Raw genomic sequence first — 22,911 nt, 5'->3', positions numbered from 1 at the left:
GGGCAGGCACCAGCACACACAACACGAGCTGCTCCAAGCCAGCTGTGTCCAGGCCTCCCAGATCAAAGATCGGTTTGGGGCAAAAGGAAGTTTTGAATTTGACAGGATGTTCCTGCACACGTTCAAAACAGGAATAACGTGACAGGCAGGAGCAACAGACTCAACTGCATGCAACTCTTCAGGGCCACAAGGTTGCGTGTGTGGGGGCGAATCCTTCAGGGTCCAAGGTGGTGCCGGCTTAAAGAAAACACACAAGGATGAAAACTAGCCCTCCGTACAGTAATCCACAAAGCCCGCGGTGAGCGAAGGGAAAGGAGGGAGGAGGGGAGGCAGATTAAAGTAAGCAAATGAATTCCTTGACATGGGCCTTATGAGTTTTGACACTTTGATAGGAAGAATCTGTTACTGTGCTTAAAAGTTCCAAGTCTCGCCCCGCAGGGTATGGGGGAAAGGAGCAAAGAGTTCAAAGTGAATAATTACCTGTTATTGATGTATTATATTTAAAGACCCTGGCTGAGGATTAAAGACACTCTCAAGGCTGTTAACAGCCTGCAGTAAACAAGTCATATATCAGAGAAGTGGGGGAGAAAAGAGTTTCAGAAGGATTTCCTCCATCATTCCGGAACCCTCTGTAGGAGAGACACAGGGTGGACATATGCATTACACAGAAGGACACATTTGAGACCAGGAAGAGAGTCATTAAATACTGACGGAGCTCTGTCTCAGTGCCTGGAAGCTCCTCAGTGCCTGGAACTTTGCTCTCTTAATACTTCATTGATTAATCATGATATTCCGGGCACCACTGAAAGACTGGCAACTGGTGGGTGCATGACAAACTTCATTGGTTGGATGGTTGATCGGTTGGTTGGTTGAACCCAATTTCTTTCTTGCGTATAGTTTCAATAAACAAAAGAATAAAGATTTTAACCACTAAAGTAGGTGGCTCACCACACCCCATGCCCCTGCCCTGGGAATATGCCTAGAGAAGGAACAATTTTTCATTAGCAAAGTTCCCCCAAAAGCAGCCACTGAGGGTCTCCGTCTCCCTGGAGGATGGACTTGATGATCCCCAGTTCGCGTTTCCCCTTCTGTAGCATCTGATCCTGTGATCTCTCAGCTGAGGACTATTATACTAATGAAAAACACTTCCAGGAAATCAGTCCAAGACAGATTCAATTTGATGTGGAAAAGAATCCCAAACGCACATTCTACCCATCAGAAATTAGGATCAGCTTTAGGTTTCAAGTCCCCAGTTCTGAAGATGCCACGGTATGTTGAAGGAATGGAAGAGGAGTCCTTTTTGTTTTCGTCTTTTATTTCTTTTAAGGAACAATGAAGAAGAAAAAGAAGAGCCATCCTTCCCCCAGGGAAAAGACAGTTCTGATCAACATAATTACAAGCCCTGACGGGCAGCGCCTGCCTAGTGCTGAAGCCACGAGGCTGGTGCCTGTGCAGGTCACGTGTGCCTCCCGCAAGCTGTCCAGGAAGAGTTCAGCTGCAGGGGAAAGAGAAAGTCAGGTTTTCTGGGTGCATAGGCTCAATTCAGCCACTGTCTCCAGGACACGTCCCTGCCTCTCTACCTGGCAGTGCTGAGCTGAGAACCCAGTCCTCTCCAGCAAGACCTGAGCTCACTTTCCCAAGTCCAGCTCCACGTGTGCCCTCAACAAACCATGCCAGCCTCCAGGTGAGTTCGAGTCTTGTCTCCAGAAAACACTGTACCCAGTTTTCAGCCCTCTCTGCTCCTTCTACCCCAGAACGTCACAAAATGCCAGATACTTACAGCAAAAATGGGCCTGGCCACCCCTGCAGCTGAATTTCAGCATACTAAAAATGAAAGTTCTCTCTTACGGGATAAGAAGGCAATGCTGCTCATCGCTTGGCTGCGCAAGACCAGCTCCAAAACCCTCCTTGTCTGTCTTTCCAATGTGCAGAACTTCAAGGACACACAGTTAAATCAAGCATGGTTCCTGGCCCAGAAACCCCATGCACATAGGTCTACAAGTATACTAGGATCCGTCATGGTAAATGTTATCCCTCCATTTATAGTTTTTTATTTCGGTGAAATATATGTAACTTAAATTTTCCCATTTTAATCGTGTCTAAATGTACAATTCAGCTGCATTAATTACATTCACAAGGTTGTGCAACCATCACTACTCTCTGGTTCCAAAACCTTTCACCACCCCAAACAGAATCTCTGTAACCATTTAGCAATAACTCCCTACTCCTCTCTCTCCACCCCAGGCACCTGACAACCTCTCATCTACTTTCTGACTCCATGAATTTGACTATTCCAGGTATTCTATATAAGTGAAATTATACAATACTTATCCTTTTGTGTCTGGCTTATTTCACCTAGCATAATGTCTTCAAGGTTCATCCATGCTGTAGCATGTTTCCTATTTTCATTCCTTTGTATGTCTGAGTAGCGTTCCATTGTATGCACACACCACATTGTGTTTTTCCACTCATGTGTTAATGGACACACTTGGGTTGCTCCCCTCTTTTGGCTATTGTGAATAGTGATGAACATTGGTGTTCAAGTCCCTGATTTCAGTTATCTGGGGTATAAGTCTAGGGGTGGAATTCCTGGGTCATTCCTTTTATGTTTGATGAATGAAGCTGGGCATGGTGGCTCACACTTATAATCCCAGCACTTTAGGAGGCTGGGAGGATAGCTTGAGCCCAGGAATTCGAGGCCAATCTGGGCAACATTTTGTGCAACCTTGTGTCTACAAAAAATAAATGTAAAAAACTAGCCAGATAGAGTGTCATGCGCCTGCAGTCCCAGCTTCCTGGGAGGCTGCAGTGGGAGGATTGCTTGAATCCAGGAGTTCGAGGCTGCAGTGAGCTGCGATTGCACCACTGCACTCCCACCTGGGTGACAGAGTAAGACCCTGTCTCAAAAAAAAAAAAGAAAAAAAAAAAAGATGAATGAATGAGTACTTCCAGCAGAGACAAGAGTTTGTGCAAAGGCAGAGCCCACCTTGTGCAGCTCTGCACGGCCTGAAGCCATGTGGAAAGGTTGCCCTGAGGGACCCAGAGATGAGACCATGGGGGCAGGATCTCTCCTGACACTCCACCACCTCTATCTTCTGACTACATTTAATCCAACACTGACAAACTCCCAGGTATAGTCCAAAAAGTAACTGGTTCCAAAACTCTCCTCTACCTGGACACCCAGGCCAGAAGTCATTCAAAGATGTAGAATACTCCCATGGCCTGCCAACAAAGTGGTCTTAACTCCACTTCTCTCTCTTTCCCTCAAGAGCTCAAGCTAAAGGGACTTACATTTTTTCAGGAAAAGTTATTCTAGTATATTAGAAAAGACCAACCATTAGTGTTTCATTTTAACACCACTCTTATCCACCTTACAATCAATACAGACACAAGTGACGACGTGGAAAGGAAGATGGAAACATCTTCTGCAGCATCTATCTCATGGACCAACCCCACAATGGATCCACTGACTTTGTTGACAATCACAATTAGCCAGGACAGAAAATATGGGAAGAGGACTGGTATGGAAAGATGATGACTTTATTTTAGGATACAGACTGAGAGGTGGCCCCAGGGAGAGGATGGGCACAGTGGTCCAATCTCCAGAGAAAGGTCAGGCTAGTGAGAAAGATGTCAGAGGCACCAGCATTTAGGGTGAGACTGTCTGGCGGTGAACAAGGCTTTAGAAGAAAAGAGGACCAAGATCAGACTTCTGAAGAATTCCAACATTTAAGAGATAAGTCATCAGAGACTTGGAAGAACCAGCAAAATCTCGTAATAGTCAAGGGAAGCACTTCAAGGAGACGGTGATCAACAGTAACCAGCACCCCCAAGTCACGGTACCAGTGAAGGATTCTATTAAATCTGACAATTGGGAGGACCAAGAGGTCTTAGACCCATCTCAGGGGAGCAGTGGACAACACGTCCACGTTTGAACAGTGAAAGGGAAATAATGAAGTGGATTGGGAGTCATCTCCACATTTGGTAACAGACACAACACATGGTGGACACTCAAATGTTTACTGAATAACTGAATGAGAAAATAAGTAAATGCTTGGGAAGGAACTATTGTAACTACCTACTACTGTTGAATATAGGACTGTCTCTATTAAGATTAGTAAAAGGCCATATTTATAATTGCTAATTTGTTGCAGAATGGTCTTGAGTTATTTTAGATTGAATGAGCACTAATGATATAACTATAGAGTTGTCCACATTTATAATGAATGCAATAAATCGGATCACTAAATACACTAGAAGGTGATTATAAGAGACTCGGCCTTTCAGAATTTGATGATCTGGAAGAGCAGAACTTGTTCTGACTTGAATGGAAGTTTCTTTTTCTTCTCTAGCTAAAGGCAGAACCAATGGTCTAAATACTATTGGACTATCTTCAATGTTTAAGAATATGGACAGGCAGGGCACGGTGGCTCACACATGTAATCCCAGCACTTTGGGAGGCCAAGGCGGGCGGATCATGTGGTCAGGAGATCGAGACCATCCTGGCTAACACGATGAAACCCCGTTCTACTAAAAATACAAAAAATTAACCAGGCGTGATGGTGGGCGCCTGTAGTCCCAGCTACTCAGGAGGCTGAGGCAGGAAAATGGCATGAACCTGGGAGGTGGAGCTTGCAGTGAACCAAGATCACGCCACTGCACTCCAGCCTGGGCAACAGTGCGAGACTCAGAATATGGATGATAACAGGAGACAATGATGATAAATGGATCAGCCATCTGCATCATGGGCTGGCTTACAATAGGATATTAAACTCAGAATTCCCTCTCAACCCTGAGTCACCATGAGCTGAGAAGTATGATGAGGTCAACTCCACACACTTGAGGTCGAGAAATATCATGTAAAATGCAAAGAAATCTCCTACATCACAAGATGCAAACCCTCACATCCTTAGAGCCTGCTTTAGTGCAAAGAGAGGCTCTCACTAATATCGTGGGAGAGCATGACTGGAAACACGAGAGTTAGAGCAGACAGAAGCAGCAGAATCTGTGTGCTCCATGTGTCATCATTTCAAAAGGGGTGAGGGGAGCACAAGATAGAAAATCCAAGCCAGTGCCTCAGTCCACAATTTCATCAATTTACTTTTCCTAATATACCGTTTCATCCTATCACACTATGGCTCAAAACTACTCAGTGAATCTTCTATTCTACTTTTTTTTTTTATTTCAAAATCTTTGAATTGGCATTCAAGATTCTCTAGACTCCGCCCTTGTCTTTCTTATGAGAATTCTCCAACCAAACTGGCCACCCATGGCCCCCAATACTCGCCACATGGTCGTGCCCCAGGGACGTGTCCCACATGGGCCCCCCTCACTCATAGTCTGTGGTCTTATCCCTGACCTCCCTGCCCACAGGAAGATGCACATCTCATCAGCTATTGTCTTGTCATCTGAGCCATGCATTTATCTTCAAACCATTTTTTGGACTTTCTTTTTTCCAAAATAGATTTCTGTTTCTTAAGCATATGGGCTGAGAATTTGATTCATTTATATTTCCACAGTATGTGGTATAGTGCTTTTCACATAGGGGCTCAGCAAAGAAAAAAGCTGAATAAATGAACAGAGGAAGGGATGGATAAAATAAAATCCAAAGTCGCAACGATTCTGGAAAAATAGACGTATTAGTTGAGATACTTTTAATCTGCACTCAAACTGCCTTACACAATAGAGAAAGATTTTATTTCTTATTCTGACACATAACCAGAAGCCAAGAGGAAGGAACACTTCAGGTCTGGTTGGTCAGTGGCTCAGCAGTGCCATCAGAAATGCAAGTTTTCACTAATCCCACAGAAATACAAAAGATCCCCAGAGACTGTCATGAACACCTCTATGCACATAAACTAAAAAATCTAGAAGAAATGGATAAATTCCTGGAAACACAGAACTTGCAAGATTGAATCAGGAAGAAACTGAAACCCTAAACAGAACAATATTGAGTTCTGAAAATAAAGCACTAATTAAAAACCTATTAACAATAAAAGCCCTGGACCAGATGGATTCATGGACAAATTCTACCAGATGTACAAAGAAGAACTGGTACCAATTCTATTAAAACTGTTCTTAAAAATTGAGGAGGAGGGACTCCTCTCTAACTCATTCTGGGAAGCCAGTATCACCTTGATACCAAAACCTGGCAAAACAAACAAACAAACAAACAAAAACAGAAAACTACAGGCCAGTATCCTAATGAACACAACAAACGCAAGATCCTCAACAAAATACTAGTAAACTGAATCCAACAGCAGATCAAAAAGTTAATTCCCCATAATAAAGTAGTCTTTATTCTGGAGATTCAAGATTGTTTCAACATATATGAATCTATAAATGTGATTAAATAAATCATTTTTGAAGTCAATAAACAGAATTAAAAACCATGTGATCTTCTCAATAGATGCAAAAATAGCTTTTGATAAAATCCAACATCCCTTCGTGATAAAAATCCTCAAGAAACCGACCATCAAAGGAACATACTTCAAAATAATGGGTCATCTCTGACAAACCCACAGGCAACATTATACTGAATGGGCAAAAACTTGAACCATCCCCTTGAGAACTAGAATAAGACAAGGATGCCCACTCTCACCACTCCTATTCAACATAGTACTGGAAGTGCTAGCTAGAGCAATCAAGCAAGAGAAAGAAATAAAAGGCATTTAAATAGGAAAAGAAGAAGTCAAGTCCTCTTCTTTCATGGATGATATGATTCTATACTTAGAAAACCCTGAAGACTCCACCAAAAGGCTCCTGGAACTGATAAATAACTTCAGTAAAGTTTCAGGATACAAAATAAATGTACGAAAATCAGCAGTATTTCTACACATCAATAATGTTCTAACTGAGAGCCAAATTAATAATGCAATTCTATTTACAATAGCCACAAAAAATAATAATATACCTAGAAATGCATCTAACCAAGGAGGTGAAAAATCTCTTCAAGGAGAACTATAAAACTGCTAAAAGAAATAACAGATGACACAAACAAATGAAAAAACATTTCATGCTCATGGATCAGAAGACTCAGTATCACTAAAATGGCCATACTGCCCAAATCAATGTATAGATTCAACACTATTCCTACCAAACTACCAATGTCATTTTTCACAGAACTAGAAAAACTATTCTAAAATTAATATGAAACCAAAAATTAGCCCAAATAGCCAGAGTAATCCTAAGCAAAAAGAAAAAAAGCTGGAAATGTCACATTACCTGACTTCAGGCTGTACTATAAGGCTACAGTAATCAAAACAGCATGGCACTGGTACAAAAACAGACCTTATTAGTCTGTTCCCACATTGGTATAAAAAACTACCTAATACTGGGTAGTTTATAAAGAAAAGAGGTTTAATTGACTCACAGTTACACAGGCTGTACAGGAGGCATGGCTGGGGAGGCCCTGGGAAACAGGGCAGAAGGCAAAGGGGAAGCAAGCACATATTCACATGGTGGGAGGAGAGAGAGAGAACAAAGGAGGAAGTGACATGCACTTTTAAACTGTCAGATCTCATGAGAAATCTATCATGAGACAGCACTAGGGGGACAGTTTTAACCCATTAGAAACCACCCCCACAATCCAATCATCTCCCACCAGGCCCCACCCCCAACACTGGGGGATTACAATTCAACATGAGATTTGACTGGGGACACAAAGCCAACCCATATTGTAGACACATAGGTCAATGGAACAGAATAGAGAACCCAGAAATAAAACCATGCACCTACAGCCATCTGATCTTTGACTAAAGGTTAAAAATAAGCAATAGGGAAAGGACTCCCTATGTCATCAATAATGCCTGGATAACTGACTAGTCACCTGCAGAAGAACAAAACTGTACCCCTAACTTTCACCATATACAAAAATTAACTTCAGATGGATTAAAGATATAAGACCTCAAACTATAAGAATTCTAGAAAAAAAAAAAACCTTAAAAACACCATTATGGACTTTGGGCTTATAACTAAGTCCTCAAAAGCAATTGCAACAGAGACAACAATTGACAAGTGGGACCTGATTAAACATCTTCTGCACAGCAGAAAGAACTATCAACAGAGTAAATAGACAACCTACGGAGTAAGATAAAATATTCACAAACTATGCATCCAACAAAGGTCTAATATCCAGAATCTATAAGGAACATAAACAAATCAACAAACAAACAGAAAGAGAAAAAAAAAACACAAATAATTCTGTTAAAAAATGGGCAAAAGACATGAACAGACACTTCTCAAAAGAAGACACACAAGTGGCCAACAAACATATGATAAAATGCTCCACATCACTAATCACCAGAGAAATGCAAATCAAAACCACAATGAGATACCATCTCACACCAGTCAGAATGGCTATTATCAAAAAGACAAAAAGTAACAGATGCTGATGAGACTGAGGAGAATAGGTAGAGCTTATACACTGTTGGTAGGAGTGTAAATTAGTTAAGACACTGTGAAAAGCAGTTTGGAGATTTCCCAGAGAACTTTAAAACAGAATCACCATCAAACCCAGCAATCCCACTACTAGGTATATACCCAAAAGAAAACAAATTGTTCTACCAAAAAGACACATGCACTCATATGTTCATCACTGTACCAGTCACAATAGCAAAGACATGGAATCAACCTAGGTGCCCATCAACAGTGGACTGGATAAAGAAAAAGCAGTATATATACACCATGGAATACTATGCAGCCACAAAAAGAATAAAGTCATGTCCTTTGCAGCAGTATGGATGCAGCTGGAGGCCATAATCTTAAGTGAATTAACACAGAAAACCATATACCACACGTTCTCACCTAAGTGGGAGTTAAACAATGGGTACTCATGAACAAAAAGATGGCAATAACAGACTCTGGGGACTACTAGAGGTGAAAGGGTGGGAGTTGGGGAAGGGTTGAAAAACTAACTATTGAGTACTGTTCTCAGTATCTGGGTAATCATACCCCAAATCATACCCCAAACCTCAGCATCAATCATACCTCAAACCTCAGCATCACAAAATATACCCATATAACAAATCTGCACATGTACCCCCGAATCTAAAATAAAAGTTGAAAAAAAAAATTAAAAATAAATTTTAAAAATACTAATTAGCTCTTTGTTTTGATCAAGAATATTGATCAGTAAGTGATTGATTCAGCTGGGCGCTGTGGCTCATGCCTGTAATCCCAGCACTTTAGGAGGCCAAGGCAGGTGGATCACTTGAGGCCAGGAGTTCGAGATTAGCCCGGCCAACATGGTAAAACCCTGTCTCTACTAAAAATACAAAAATCAGCTGGGTGTAGTGGTGTGCGTCTGTCATCCCAGCTACTTGGGAGACTGAGGCAGGCGAACTGCTTGAACCCAGGAGGTAGAGGTTGCAGTGAGCCAAAATTGTACCACTGCACTCCAACCTGGGTGACAGAGTGAGACTCTGTCTCAAAAAAAAGTTTTTTAATTAAATAAATGAAATAAAATAAATGATTGATCCATAAAGTTAAATCCCAAAAAAAGAAGAAAAAGAAATGCCAGCTTTCCTATCTCTGTGCTCCACTTGCCTACTGGCTGCATCCTCAGCAGGAGGCCCTGTGGCTGCCTGTGGCACCTGGGGCCTCATGTGCTCTTGCTCACATCTAGTAGGAGATGACACACTTCCCTGTGCACAAACCAACTCAGGTCACCCAGGGGAGCGCCACGTGCTATTTGGCTTGAACTAAAGTTAGAGATGAAGCCAGCACCCTGAAAGGCAATTGGATTGTCTTGCGTAGGGTCAATGCCTGAACAAAACAAGTTTTGTTAGGAAGAGGAAGGGTGGGGGGCACTGAGGCTCAGGAGGCAATCAACAATGTCCACTGTAGCAGGAACAAAAACTAAATCACGAAGTAATTTACATGCATTACCTTGTTGACTCACAATGCTGCAAGATTGTCCCCATTTTACTGAAGAGGACGCTGAGGCACAATGATATTTAGTAACTTGCACTAGCTCACATAGCTTTTAAACAATAGAGCCAAGATTCAAAATAAGTCCATGGCTAACAAAGTGACCTAATTTGAAGGCTGCTGAAGAATGCTAACCCAAATTTAGCTCTCCTGGTTACCAACTACAAGAGCCAAGAAATCCTACCATTCATCATTTCTTAAAGGACAAATGGACACCGCTACTCCTCCCAAGACAAAATATAAAAGTGTTACTTAAGAAGTATTGGCAGATGGTAGAGACACAACAAAAAAAAGAGAATTTTAGACAAATATCCCTGATGAACATCGATGCAAAAATCCTCAATAAAATACTGGCAAATCGAATCCAGCAGCACATCAAAAAGCTTATCCACCATGATCAAGTGGGCTTCATCCCTGAGATGCAAGGCTGGTTCAACATACACAAATCAATAAATGTAATCCAGCATATAAACAGAACCAAAGACAAAAACCACATGATTATCTCAATAGATGCAGAAAAGACCTTTGACAAAATTCAACAGCCCTTCATGATAAAAACTCTCAATAAAGTAGGTATTGATGGAACGTACCTCCAAATAATAAGAGTTATTTATGACAAACCCACAGCCAATATCATACTGAATGGGCAAAAACTGGAAGCATTCCCTTTGAAAACTGGCACAAGACAGGGATGCCCTCTCTCACCACTCCTATTCAACATAGTGTTGGAAGTTCTGGCCAGGACAATCAGGCAGGAGAAAGAAATAAAGGTATTCAATTAGGAAAAGAGGAAGTCAATTGTTCCTGTTTGCAGATGACATGATTGTATATTTAGAAAACCCCATCGCCTCAGCCCAAAATCTCCTTAAGCTGATAAGCAACTTCAGCAAAGTCTCAGGATACAAAATCAATGTGCAAATCACAAGCACTCTTATACACCAATAACAGACAGAGAGCCAAATCATGAGTGAACTCCCATTCACAATTACTTCAAAGAGAATAAAATACCTAGATATCCAACTTACAAGGCATGTGAAGGACCTCTTCAGGGAGAACTACAAACCACTGCTCAATGAAATAAAAGAAGACACAAACAAATGGAAGAACATTCCATGCTCATGGATAGGAAGAATCAATATCATGAAAATGGCCATACTGCCCAAGGTAATTTAGAGATTCAATGCCATCCCCATCAAACTACAAATGACTTTCTTCACAGAATTGAAAAAAACTACTTTAAAGTTCATGTGGAACCAAAAAAGAGCCCGCATTGCCAAGTCAATCCTAAGCCAAAAGAACAAAGATGGAGGCATCATGCTACCTGACTTCAAACTATTCTACAAGGCTACAGTAACAAAAACAGCATGGTACTGGTGCCAAAACAGAGATATACACCAATGGAACAGAACACAGGGCTCAGAAATAACACCACACATCTACAACCATCTGATCTTTGACAAATATGACTAAAACAAGAAATGGGGAAAGGATTCCCTATTTAATAAATGACGCTGGGAAAACCGGCTAATCATATGTAGAAAGCTGAAACTGGATCCCTTCCTTACACCTTATACAAAAATTAATTCAAGATGGATTAAAGACTTAAATGTTAGACCTAAAATCATAAAAACCTTAGAAGAAAACCTAGGCAATACCATTCAGAACATAGGCATGGGCAAGGACTTCATGTCTAAAACACCAAAAGCAATGGCAACAAAAGCCAAAATTGACAAATGGGATCTCATTAAACTAAAGAGCTTCTGCACAGCAAAAGAAACTACCATCAGAGTGAACAGGCAACCTACAGAATGGGAGAAAATTTTTGCAATCTACTCATCTGACAAAGGGCTAATATCCAGAATCCACCAAGAACTCAAACAAATTTACAAGAAAAAAACATACAACCCCATCAAAAAGTGGGCAAAGGATATGAACAGACACTTCTCAAAAGAAGACATTTATTAGCCAACAGACACATGAAAAAATGCTCATCATCACTCACCATCAGAGAAATGCAAATCAAAACCACAATGAGATACCATCTCACACCAGTTACAATGGCAATCATTAAAAAAGTCAGGAAACAACAGGTGCTGGAGAGGATGTGGAGAAATAGGAATACTTTTACACTGTTGGTGAGACTGTAAATTAGTTCAACCATTATGGAAAACAATATGGCAATTCCTCAAGGATCTAGAACTAGAAGTACCATATGACCCAGCCATCCCATTACTGGGTATATACCCAAAGGATTATAAATCATGCTGTTATAAAGACACATGCACACGTGTGTTTATTGTGGCACTATTCACAATAGCAAAGACTTGGAACTAACCTAAATGTCCATCAGTGACAGACTGGATTAAGACAATGTGGCACATATACACCATGGAATACTATGCAGCCATAAAAAAGGATGAGTTCATGTCCTTTGTAGGGACATGGATGCAGCTGGAACCATCATTCTCAGCAAACTACCGCAAGGACAAAAAACCAAACACCGCATATTCTCACTCATAGGTGGGAATTAAACAATGAGAACACTTGGACACATACACAGGAGGGGGAACATCACACACCGGGGCCTGTCGTGGGGTGGGGAGAGGGGGAGGGATAACATTAGGAGATATACCTAACATAAATGAAGAGTTAATAGGTACAGTACACCAACATGGCACATATATACATATGTAACAAACCTGCGCGTTGTGCATATTGTACTTAAGTACAATAAAGAAAAAAAAAAAGACTTACACCTCTCAGCAATTGCCAAATGACAGTTCTATACTCTTCATGAAGGACAGAGCAGTCACTGAAAGAATAAATGAAAGTAAAATCCTGCTGGACTTACATTCCCCTCAAAAAAAAAAAAAAAAAAAAAAGAAGTATTGGCAGATTACCACCTGACTTTCCTGAAATTAGGCATCAGATTAATAATGTAATTATTTTTAAAAGAAAAAATGGGTATTCAAATGAAAGCTAATTAGGCCTCAGGCACTGTCCTAAGCACTTCTCATGTCATGAAGAGAAATTACTCACAAAAATCCAGTGAGCTCATATGATCCCCAACTTATAGATTGAGAAAGAGAAGCTGAGGGAGGTTAAGTAACTTGTCTAAGGTTATCTGGTTATTCAGCCAACAACTGGCAGAGCTAAGATCTTTGAACTTATTTATTTATTTATTTATTTATTTATTTATTTTTGAGAAGTGGGTCTTGCCCTGTTGCCCAGGCTGGAGTACAATAGCGTGATCATGGCTCACTGCAGCCTCAACCTCCTGGACTCAAGCAATCCTCCCACCTCAGCTTCCTAAGCAGCTGTGACCACAGACACACATCACTGCACCTGGATAATTTTTTATTTTTTAATTTTTTTGTAGAGAGGGGGTCTCGCCATGTTGCCCAGGCAGGTCTTGATCTCCTGAGCTCAAGTGATAGATCCACCTGCCTCAGCCTCCCAAAGCACTAGGATTACAGGCGTGAGCCACTGTGTCTAGCCAGATTTGGACTCTTGCTCTTAAAACTTGACCCATTATCACCTCCATACATTACTAGTCCTTGTATCTGTTTCCCTTTATCTGAATCTGGGAAACCCACTCCTAACTTCCCTGGAATCTGGAACAGTAGAGCCAAATCCTTGCCTCCTCCACCCTCTGACACCCCACACCCAACACCCCGGTCCCGGATCCATCAAAGCAGAAGAAAGTGGCTTCTCCAGAAGGCCAGTCCTATCCCCTCCAAACCAGGCAAAGTGATGTGAAAGCTGACATGGACCCCTAAACCACGGACTCTCTGGGGGGGGCAGGGAGGCAATGTTGCCTTCAAGGGCAGCAAAAATTGATTCTTGAGGGAGAAAACAATTTGGATGTTATAATAGTTTGTGGCTCTCTAAAGCACGATGTTATTCAACAAAATTATGTGTCTCCGTATTTCATTTCTCTCATTAGGGAGAATTTAAATTTCAATTTATCTTTCTTCTTAGGGAGGTGATCATGAAGAAATGGTTGAGAAACACTGCAAGGGGCGATCTACCCAGAATTGAAAGACCCCTGAGAATGCCCCCAGTCCTACCTCCACACATATCTCTCCCTGAACCTGCTCAGCCTGAGCTGCTAACCAGCTGTGGGCACCTTCCCATCAGTCACGAGGTTCCCAAAGATGTTCTTCACATATACAGGTTCCAAAAAGTGAGTACTTTGGGACAGCAGATAACTTCGGGAAACTCTTGGTGAAGTGGCATCAAGCTGTAGTCTTTGCTGCGGGACTCCCTGGTCTTGAGCCCACCTGTGGACACAGAGGCTCTCCGGGAAGTGACTCCAGGCACAGCCCGAAGCTTTCTTTGCTGTCTGGGACCATCTTCTGTCATGAGGGCGCACTCGGCAGACACTGCTTCAGAAAGCAGTCACTGAGCCCAGCACTCAGGATGTGGTAGCAGCACCATTGATTTCTTTTGATGAGATTTACTTTATTTATTTCTGAATTCAGCATGTTCCGACCCTCAAGCTCCAGCCGGCCTGCACCCCAGAAAAAGCTACACAATGGAAGGCGGAAGCAGGGAAAAACTCTACCCATGTGTGGTGGTTTGTGTCACAATCTATATAGGCAGCACGGTCCATCCACCGCTCCTCCAAACGTGCTCCCAGCCGCCTATCATTGCATTTCGAAGGGGTTTGGGAAACCCTCAATGAATATATGCAAATCCATTTATTCAGCAGGAATAATGGTTACAGAAGGAATGAAGGGAGAGGGGAGAGATGGGAGCTCTGCAAACAATTTCTCTTGTAAAGGGAATCTGCCAAAGGAGAGGCGGAGAAATGGAGACCTGGGGGATGAATCACCCAAGTCCCACGGGGAAAACCGCAGTAAGGCCAAGGACGCAGCTCTGAGAGCTGTGCCACGGCGCTCTGCAGAGCCATACTGCCTCTTACTGCCGGTGTTCTTTTAACAGCAAACGCCAAAATGAAAAACTGCAGAACAATGGGATTGCCCGGTGGCCAGCAGCCTTGTCAGGGATTTCTGCGCAGCACATTTTCATTTCCTGCATGCGGCAGGACCACCTTCTTTGTTAAAATGTCACCCACACGATCCTAACCCATGCGGCTAAGACTAGTCCTGCCTTCAAAGAGTCTCTTGGCAAAGCTGAGGAACCTGGACACTTGCCAATAACAAAGTGTTTCCAACCTGGAATTTTGGAGGAGGCTTGTAGGCTCTCTGTGACCACCTCCCTTTCTTTATCCTTTCTAAGCCTGGTGGCAATTTTCTGAGTGCAAGCATTTGATTTGGCCCTAGCCTGGTACTCACAGGCATCCTTGACTGATGGGACAGACATGACTCCTGCACACACACAAGAAATCTGCTTTGCTTTGTGACCTGAAGGTATCTCTATACTGAATTCTTTATGGCCATGAATCTTAATCTTCCTTGTTTCATAAATTGCACTCAAGGCTGCAAGAAATCCTAATGGCAGAGCCTCTTGTTTTATGTGGCATTTTCCATCCACATCTATAAAAATCAAATCCAAAATTTAGTTTCCATCTTCAGAACCATAAAGCATTTGCATCAGTATTTTTCTGTTTTGTATTTTGCTTAGTGCTTTGTTTAAAAAACAAAATTTTTTAACGCCTGCTGTGCAAGGGCAATGGATTTGAATGATAGTTCTTGTGACTATCCCACTTAATCAACAACACCAAATGTCAACCCATAGCACCTTATGCATTGCTAAGCCATGTGTTTGCAATCGGCAGTTGCTCTTTGAGCCTTGCCAGCATATGTTCTTGGCTTTTGAATTCAATTTCAGCAACCTTGAGAAAGCACAACATAGGCTGGGAAGGAATTTGAATGGTATTAGCTTAATTTGGATTCTGTAGAAGCCAGATAACCATCCACCCATCTGTCTGCTCCAAGATGTTCATTTGCAAATGTGCACCAATCCCTCACTTTGTGCTAGGCCTCCAAGGCATGCATGTGCAAAGTGGAGGGAATGAAAAAGTCTGCTGTCTATTTATTTGATGAAAGCTCTATGTAACCGAAGGACTGTTGTGCAGAGTGTCTGTGTGAAAAGACCTAGGCACATACACATGGTGAACATAATGAGTCTAGTGAGGACCCTGCTGAGGACTGGATTTTAACTGGTCATTGAAGCTGGATAGATTGCTCACCCCTTGGGCTGCATCTTCACATCCTCAAACACCTGGAGGGAAACTGGATAGGAAATGTTCTGCTTATCTCAAAAAACCAGATGTGTTCCATGGCATGGAAGGAACGCCCAGATGCCAGACATATCCACTGCATTCCTCCAAGTGAGTCTTGTCTGGAGTATCTTTGAAAGGCATATGAGGAACCTCTGACTGAGGCTTAATCAATGTGCTGTAAAGCAGGGGTCCCAACCCCCGGGCCGCAGACCGGCACCAGGCCACACTGCAGGAGGTGAGGGGCAGGTGAGAGAGCATTACCACCTGAGCTCCACCTCCTGTCATAACGGCCACGGCGTTAGATTCTCACAGGAGCCCACACCCTATTGTGAACTACGCGTGAGAGGGTTCTAGGCTTCACACTCCTTATGAGAATCTATCTAATGCCCGATCATCTGAGGTGGAATGGTTTCATCTGAAACCATCTTCACCTGCCCCCAGCCCATGGAAAAATTGCCTTCCACAAAACTGGTCTCTGGTGCCAAAAAGTTTGGGGATTGCTGGCATAAAGCATTCTCTGCCACATGAAATCCTTTAGAAGAGGCAGGGATGTAAATAAATACCTAAACTCATTTCATTGTAAAACTAACGAATATCTTCTTCAAAGAATATTCTTCTTCAAAGATACTATAGCTTCGCTAAGTAGATGTATGTGAGATTGTTTGCATGAGTGTGCAAATGGGTGTACACCTGTGTGTTTCCTAGTGCAAGGATTTCTAAACAAGACTCCACATCATTATTATCTGAGGAGCTTCCTAGAAATACAGATCCTTGTTCCCAAACTGGACCTACAAAACTAAAATCTCCACTTTTCGAATCCAAGAATTTCTCAAACGTACCCAGTTGGTGCTGGCATCAGAGCACAAAGAGGCATTTAGGAAGCAGAGGGAGGGCTCCAGAGTGCTCACTCTCATGGTTAACTTTTGCTGAATTCCTGCCATGTGACAGACCTGGTTTTAAGAATTTGATGGACATCTGAGTTAGCCCCTACAAACACCATGTCATGTAGGTACCACAGTATTTCCATTTTATCCTTGAGGAAATTGAAGCTCAGTCACAGAGTAGTAAGTGGTAAATCTGAACATTGAAAATCCCCATATAAAGAGTCGGCTCTCACTAACTTACAAGCTCCTGACTGGCCAAAGTGACCTCCATTCTCAGTGCTGGTTCCCTGAGTCCTCTAAACCTCCAATTGATGAGAGCTGAATTGGGAGATCAGTCTATCCTCTGACCTAGCCCAACTGATTTGTTTTGCAGACAAGGCAACTTTGATCTAAAGAGAATAGGCCAGATGTGGTGGCTTACACCGATAATCCCAACACTTTAGGAAGCAGAGGCAGGAGGGTCTCTTGAGACCAGGCGTTCAAGACCAACCTAGGCAGCATAGGGAGACCCTGTCTCAAAAAATAATAATAATTAGTCAGGCACGGTGGCATGCACCTATAACCCCAGCTACTCAGAGGCTGAGGTGTGAGGATCACTTGAGCCTAGGAGGATGAGGCTGCAGTGAGCCATGATCACGCCACTGCACTCCAGCCTGGGCAGCAGAACAAGACCCTGTCAATCAATCAGTCAATCGATAGAGTAGTGGTTCTCTTAGGAACAACCAGATTTGAACATAAATGTCTAGATTTCATCAGTATCCTAAAGGCACCCTGCTCTGTTTAGTAACTAAGTTCTTAGTAACTAAGCTCTCTAGGATTTAAATGTTAAAAAGTCCCCTTGCCCTACAAAGCCAAATTTAATGATGATTACCAATTTTCTAAAAGTTCCATGTTTAAGGATCTCTGGAACTAAGACCTTCTAGAAACCTTTGGTGAACCCCATAAGATCATGGGTTTTTGGGTTTTGGTTTATAGTCCAGACAAGAAATATTCTCTAAATTCATCTTATAAGTCTGCTTTTACTATCCTCTCAGCTCCATGAACATACATTTAGGGGGTAAAACATCAAAAATGGTTATCTCATGGCATTTAGAGACACCAGACACGTGTTTCAACAGTTTTCCCTGAGGCTCCTTGACTCACATGTCAGGAGCTTATTGCTAAAGTTTTAGTTAATATGGGCTGCTTGAGATAGGCTTATACCTTAACTATCAGCCCACTAACATGTTCTGGAAGCTTCCTCTCTCCACCCTACAAGATTTTATTACTGAAGTTATTATGTAACTCTCCTCAAACTTAAAAGACCAAGACGGGTGTGCTGTAGGCTTGTGCTCCCTGGTGGCTCTAGTTGGGTTCATAATTTGCCTGTCTCCTAACAGTGAACACTGAAGGTTTCGATCACTGAGGCTGCAACCTCACAGTTGAGGCTTCCCCTGACATACACCTGCCAGGTGGCAGAGGTGGGAAAGGTGAAAAGTCAGTCACCTTGTTCCTGCCATATCCCAGTAGAATGGCCCAGATTTGCTGTCCTTTCTTCGGAGATTTGGTGAGTTTTTCCTTCCCTCCAAGGCTTAGGGTACCAACAATTCCTATTTATAATACGAATATACATGTATACAATTGTGAGGAAGCTAGGGAATTAAGGGCCCAAAAGAGGGAGTCACTAATTGGACTTTCTGATGACCTGCCCTGGTGCATGAGTCAGAACTTGCCAGAGCTTCTAGGAATCCAGGGACATCCATTCACCAAGGGGGTCAGCAAAAAACAGAGCAAGGAGACCATGGGAGCCCAGCTGGGCCAGCAGCCAGGAAGATGAACTGGGCACAGAGTCAGGCAGAGCAAGGACAAGGTGACCCCACCAGCAACTATATGACCATCTGTCCATGAGGAACAGAAAGAACAACCTGGCCACTACCAGTGTCTGCATCTGTCTCTTGTCACATCTCACCTCACCTTCATGGGTTGATGCCTGCTGCCCACCTTCTACCTCTCCAAGGCCATGCAACTTTCTCCTTTGGCCAACTCTAACTCAGACTTATGCAAGGATACTGGGAACCATAGTTCCAGCTTGACCAAGTGGACACAGTGCCAAACCATCCATATATACCTCTTTTAACCATTTTTCATTTCCAAATAAATACGATCATAAAATTATGTTTTTACCTAACATGGCACAACTATCTCTCACACAACTAAAGACACACTAAGTCCCTCCCTGAAATAGGATGCAAAGTCTCAGTGTTGCTTTATCTATCTTTGGGTGGCCATACCATGCAAAATCATGAAAACTGAGACTGAAGTTCTTCCTTCCCAGTCAACTGGCCATAGGGAATTTCTAATGAGCCACAGCGGAAGTTGAGAGAGAGAAGGCAACTGAGCGGAACTAGGGAGCGGGAAACTCTGAGCCACTTGCTTGGGTAACTTACATGTGCTTTCAGGATCTGCTCAAGGCCAACATTGAATATATTACCTCCCCCTGAGGATGCAGTGCTGCTGTGTACACCTGACTTTACAGCTTGGTTGGTCAGAAAACACCTGATTCTTGCTGCACAGTTTGGATCACGAGGTGGCCTATGGTCAAGTGTTCAGTCTTTTCTGTGGCCCTGTAACAAGTCAGAAGCTATTTATCAAAAGAAAAATCGTTATTTGCAGAGAATGGTACAGCTATGTTCCTCCTAAAGACTTGCTCTACAATTCATTGATAGGGCCCTGCCAATGTCACAGTATAGCAACCTGTCAGGGACACATCAAGTGGCACCGAATCTGCTGTGTCACATGGCGGAAGTGGCAGAGCAACTTGCAGAGAGGTCTCTTGTGGAGCCTTCTTTTGTTATGAGACCCACTCAAAACTAGCTGCCTTTCGGGGTGATTCAACAAATGGCTCAGTGTGACATGACCAAATGAGGTATACGTTGCCTTTAAGATCCAAAAAAGGCCCATTAGATTTTGCATTTCTTTCTAGAGAAGATTCTAGATGCAGAAACTCACCGCTCACCTTGGAAGGGATTTTTTAAATGCCTTGGAGCACGAGACCCCTGTACCTTTTCACTGAGATGGTAGGCCCCTGAATTTTTGTGGAACTTATTTCTCCCCTCTGTTACAGATACGTCTTTTCAAAGTGTCTAGGTCAGTTGGCCCTCAACTCACTTCCTGCTCACCAGGTCCAATCAGCATGATATCATCAATGATCTTCAGTGGAGTGGACCAGCACGATGTCCCCTGAAATGGAGAGACAGTCAAGATCCCTGTGAATTAGATTATGACAGAGGACCAGAGAGTTGCTACAACCCTGAGTTAGTTCAGTGAAGGTATATTGCTAGCCCTGCCAACTGAAGACAAACTGCTTCTGGTGATTTTACCAACAGGTAAAGATCTGCCAGCTTGAGAGCAGCAAACCAGATGGACATGATGTGCAAAGAATACACATTTGGAAGAGCAACTGCAATTAGATTCACCACCAGATTAAGTTTACAGTAATCCACGTTTGTTCCTGAAAATCCATCTGTCTTCTGCCCAGGCCAAATAGACAAGGTAAATGGAAATATGGTAGGATTCTCTAATGCTGACTTTCAAGTTCTTGAGAGTGGCACTAATCTCTGCAGTCCTTCCAGGAAGGGTATAACGCCTTTGGATTACTATTTGGAGAGGTAGAGGCAGCTCTAGAATCTTCCACTTGGTCCTTCCCATTATAGTAGCCCTTGGGTCATTCCACAGGTCAGGGAAACAATGAGGGGAGTCTGACAGTTGTTATGCCTGTTCCAGTTACATATTCCAAAACCAGGGATGTAAGCATAGGATGGGTTCAGAGACACACTTGGCACAAGATGAAAGAGACCTAAGTCAAAACTCCATGACTCCAGACCCCAACAATTTCCTACTCTGGCTAACGTATCACAGTAGCCTTTTGAGTCCAATAAACCCTCAAAGTCTCATCATTTCCTCTTTCCTCAGTGCACAGTCACCTGACAAATAGCTGCCACATACCTTTGGAGAAGGTTAAGAGGGAAGTTTACAGTATATACAGTCATGCATTGCTTAACAACAGGGATACATTCTGACAAATGCGTCTTAGGTGATTTCATCATTGTGCAAACAGAGTGCGCTTACACAAATCTAGATGGTACAGCCTATGACACCCTAAGCAATATGGTGTGGCATTGCTCCTAGACTACAAATCTGGACAGCATGTTACTGTCTTGAATACCACAGACAATTATAACACAATCATGAGTATTTGTGTGTCTAAACAGATCTAAATATAGGAAAGATACAATAAAAATATATGAAAGACAAAATATGATACACCTGTATAGAGAACTTACCAAGAACGGAGTTTATAGGGCTGGCTCTGGGTGAGTCAGCAAGTGAATGGTGAGTGAATGGGAAAGCTAGGACATCACTGTATGCTACTATAGATTTTAGAAACACTGGATACTTAGGTTACACTACATTTATTTTTAAAATTTTTTTCTTCAATAATAAATGAATCTTAGCTTACTGTAACTTTTTACTTTATCAACTTTTTAATATTTTTAACTTTTTGACTCATTACATTTAGCTTAAAACACACATTTTATAGTTATATAAAAATATTTTCTTTCTGTACATTGTTATTCTATAAGCTTTTTTATATTTTTAGAAATATTATCAGTATCACTGTCTTCCTCTTCCACACCTTGTCCCACTGGAAGGTCTTCAGGGCAGTGACATGCATGGAGCTGTCATCTCCTGGGATCACAATGCCTTCTTCTGGATACCTCCTGAAGGATCTGCCTGAGGCTGCTTTACAGTTACTTTTTTTTTTTTTTTTTTTTTTTGGTAAGTAAAAGGAGTACACTCTAAAATAATGATTAAAAGTGGCATATAATAAATACACAAGCCTGTAACATAGTCGCTTATGATCACTACCAAATATTATATGCTGTACATAATTGCATGTGCTCGACTTTTTAATGACTGGCAGTGCATCACCACAAACATGTGAGCAATGCATTGTGCTACGATGTCATGACAGCTACATCACCAGGTGATAGGTTTTCAGCTCCTTTATAATCTTATGGGACCACTGTCATATACTCAGTCCATCACTGACTGAAAGGCTGTTATGCAGTGCAGAGCCGTACTCTACGGGGCCAGCCCCACTGTATGTGAGTAGTTACACCCCTGCCTGTGTCTACTCTGAGAGGCTGACAGTAGTCACACTCCTCACGCCGCTGGACCCTAAGTCTCCACTTCTCACTAGGACATCTTTCATTAGGCACCTATGCAGCCTCACCATCCCTGGAGTGCCCTGTCTTCACTAAAAACAATAATTAAAAAAATAGCTGAGTGTGGTGGCGGGTGCCTGTAGTCCCCACTACTCAGGAGGCTGAGGCAGGAAAAGCACTTGAACACAGGAGGCGGAGGTTGCAGTGAGCCAAGACTGTGCCACTGCACTCCAGCCTGGGCGACAGAGCAAGACTCTGTCTCAAAAAAAAAAAAAAAAAAAAAAAAAGTGCGCAACCTAGATCCCTTGCATTCGCAGTTCACCATAGGGTTCGTGCTCCTATGAGAATCCAGTGCTGCCACTGATCTGACATGAGGCAGAGCTCAGGCAATAATTCGAGGGGTGGAGGGGAGCAGCTACAAATGCAGATGAAGCTTTGCTTGCACTCCTGCTGCTCACCTCCTGCTGTGAGGCTTGGTTCCTAACAGGCCATGGACCCTAACAGGCCTCTTGGTTCCTAACAGGCCAGGGACCCTACCAGTTCATGGCCCTGGGAGTGGGGACCCCTGCTCTACATGGCATTGATCAGCCTGGATATACTCCACTCTGGGATTATCTTTACTTGGGGCATCTATTCTACATTGTCTCTAAAATACTGCAGGGAGTGTTTTTCCGAGAGGTGACTACACTTTTTGATTGGC

At 42.6% G+C, this 22,911-nt stretch overlaps 2 long non-coding RNA genes across 2 annotated transcripts in view; one reads left to right on the top strand and one right to left on the bottom strand.

Moving 5' to 3' along the window:
- The window catches only part of LOC114673700 (uncharacterized), a 112,221-nt gene that overhangs the window by 52,954 nt on the left and 36,356 nt on the right, over positions 1-22,911 (bottom strand). The window lies entirely within an intron of this gene.
- LOC144336517 (uncharacterized) lies at positions 1,483-5,482 on the top strand. The gene is made up of 2 exons (XR_013408374.1): positions 1,483-1,684; positions 3,387-5,482. It is a non-coding gene; the product is annotated as an uncharacterized LOC144336517 (long non-coding RNA).

The sequence above is a fragment of the Macaca mulatta genome, chromosome 18 (genome assembly GCF_049350105.2).
Source record: "Macaca mulatta isolate MMU2019108-1 chromosome 18, T2T-MMU8v2.0, whole genome shotgun sequence".
Classification (NCBI taxonomy): domain Eukaryota; kingdom Metazoa; phylum Chordata; class Mammalia; order Primates; family Cercopithecidae; genus Macaca; species Macaca mulatta.
This window is presented reverse-complemented; position numbering and strand designations above follow the sequence as displayed.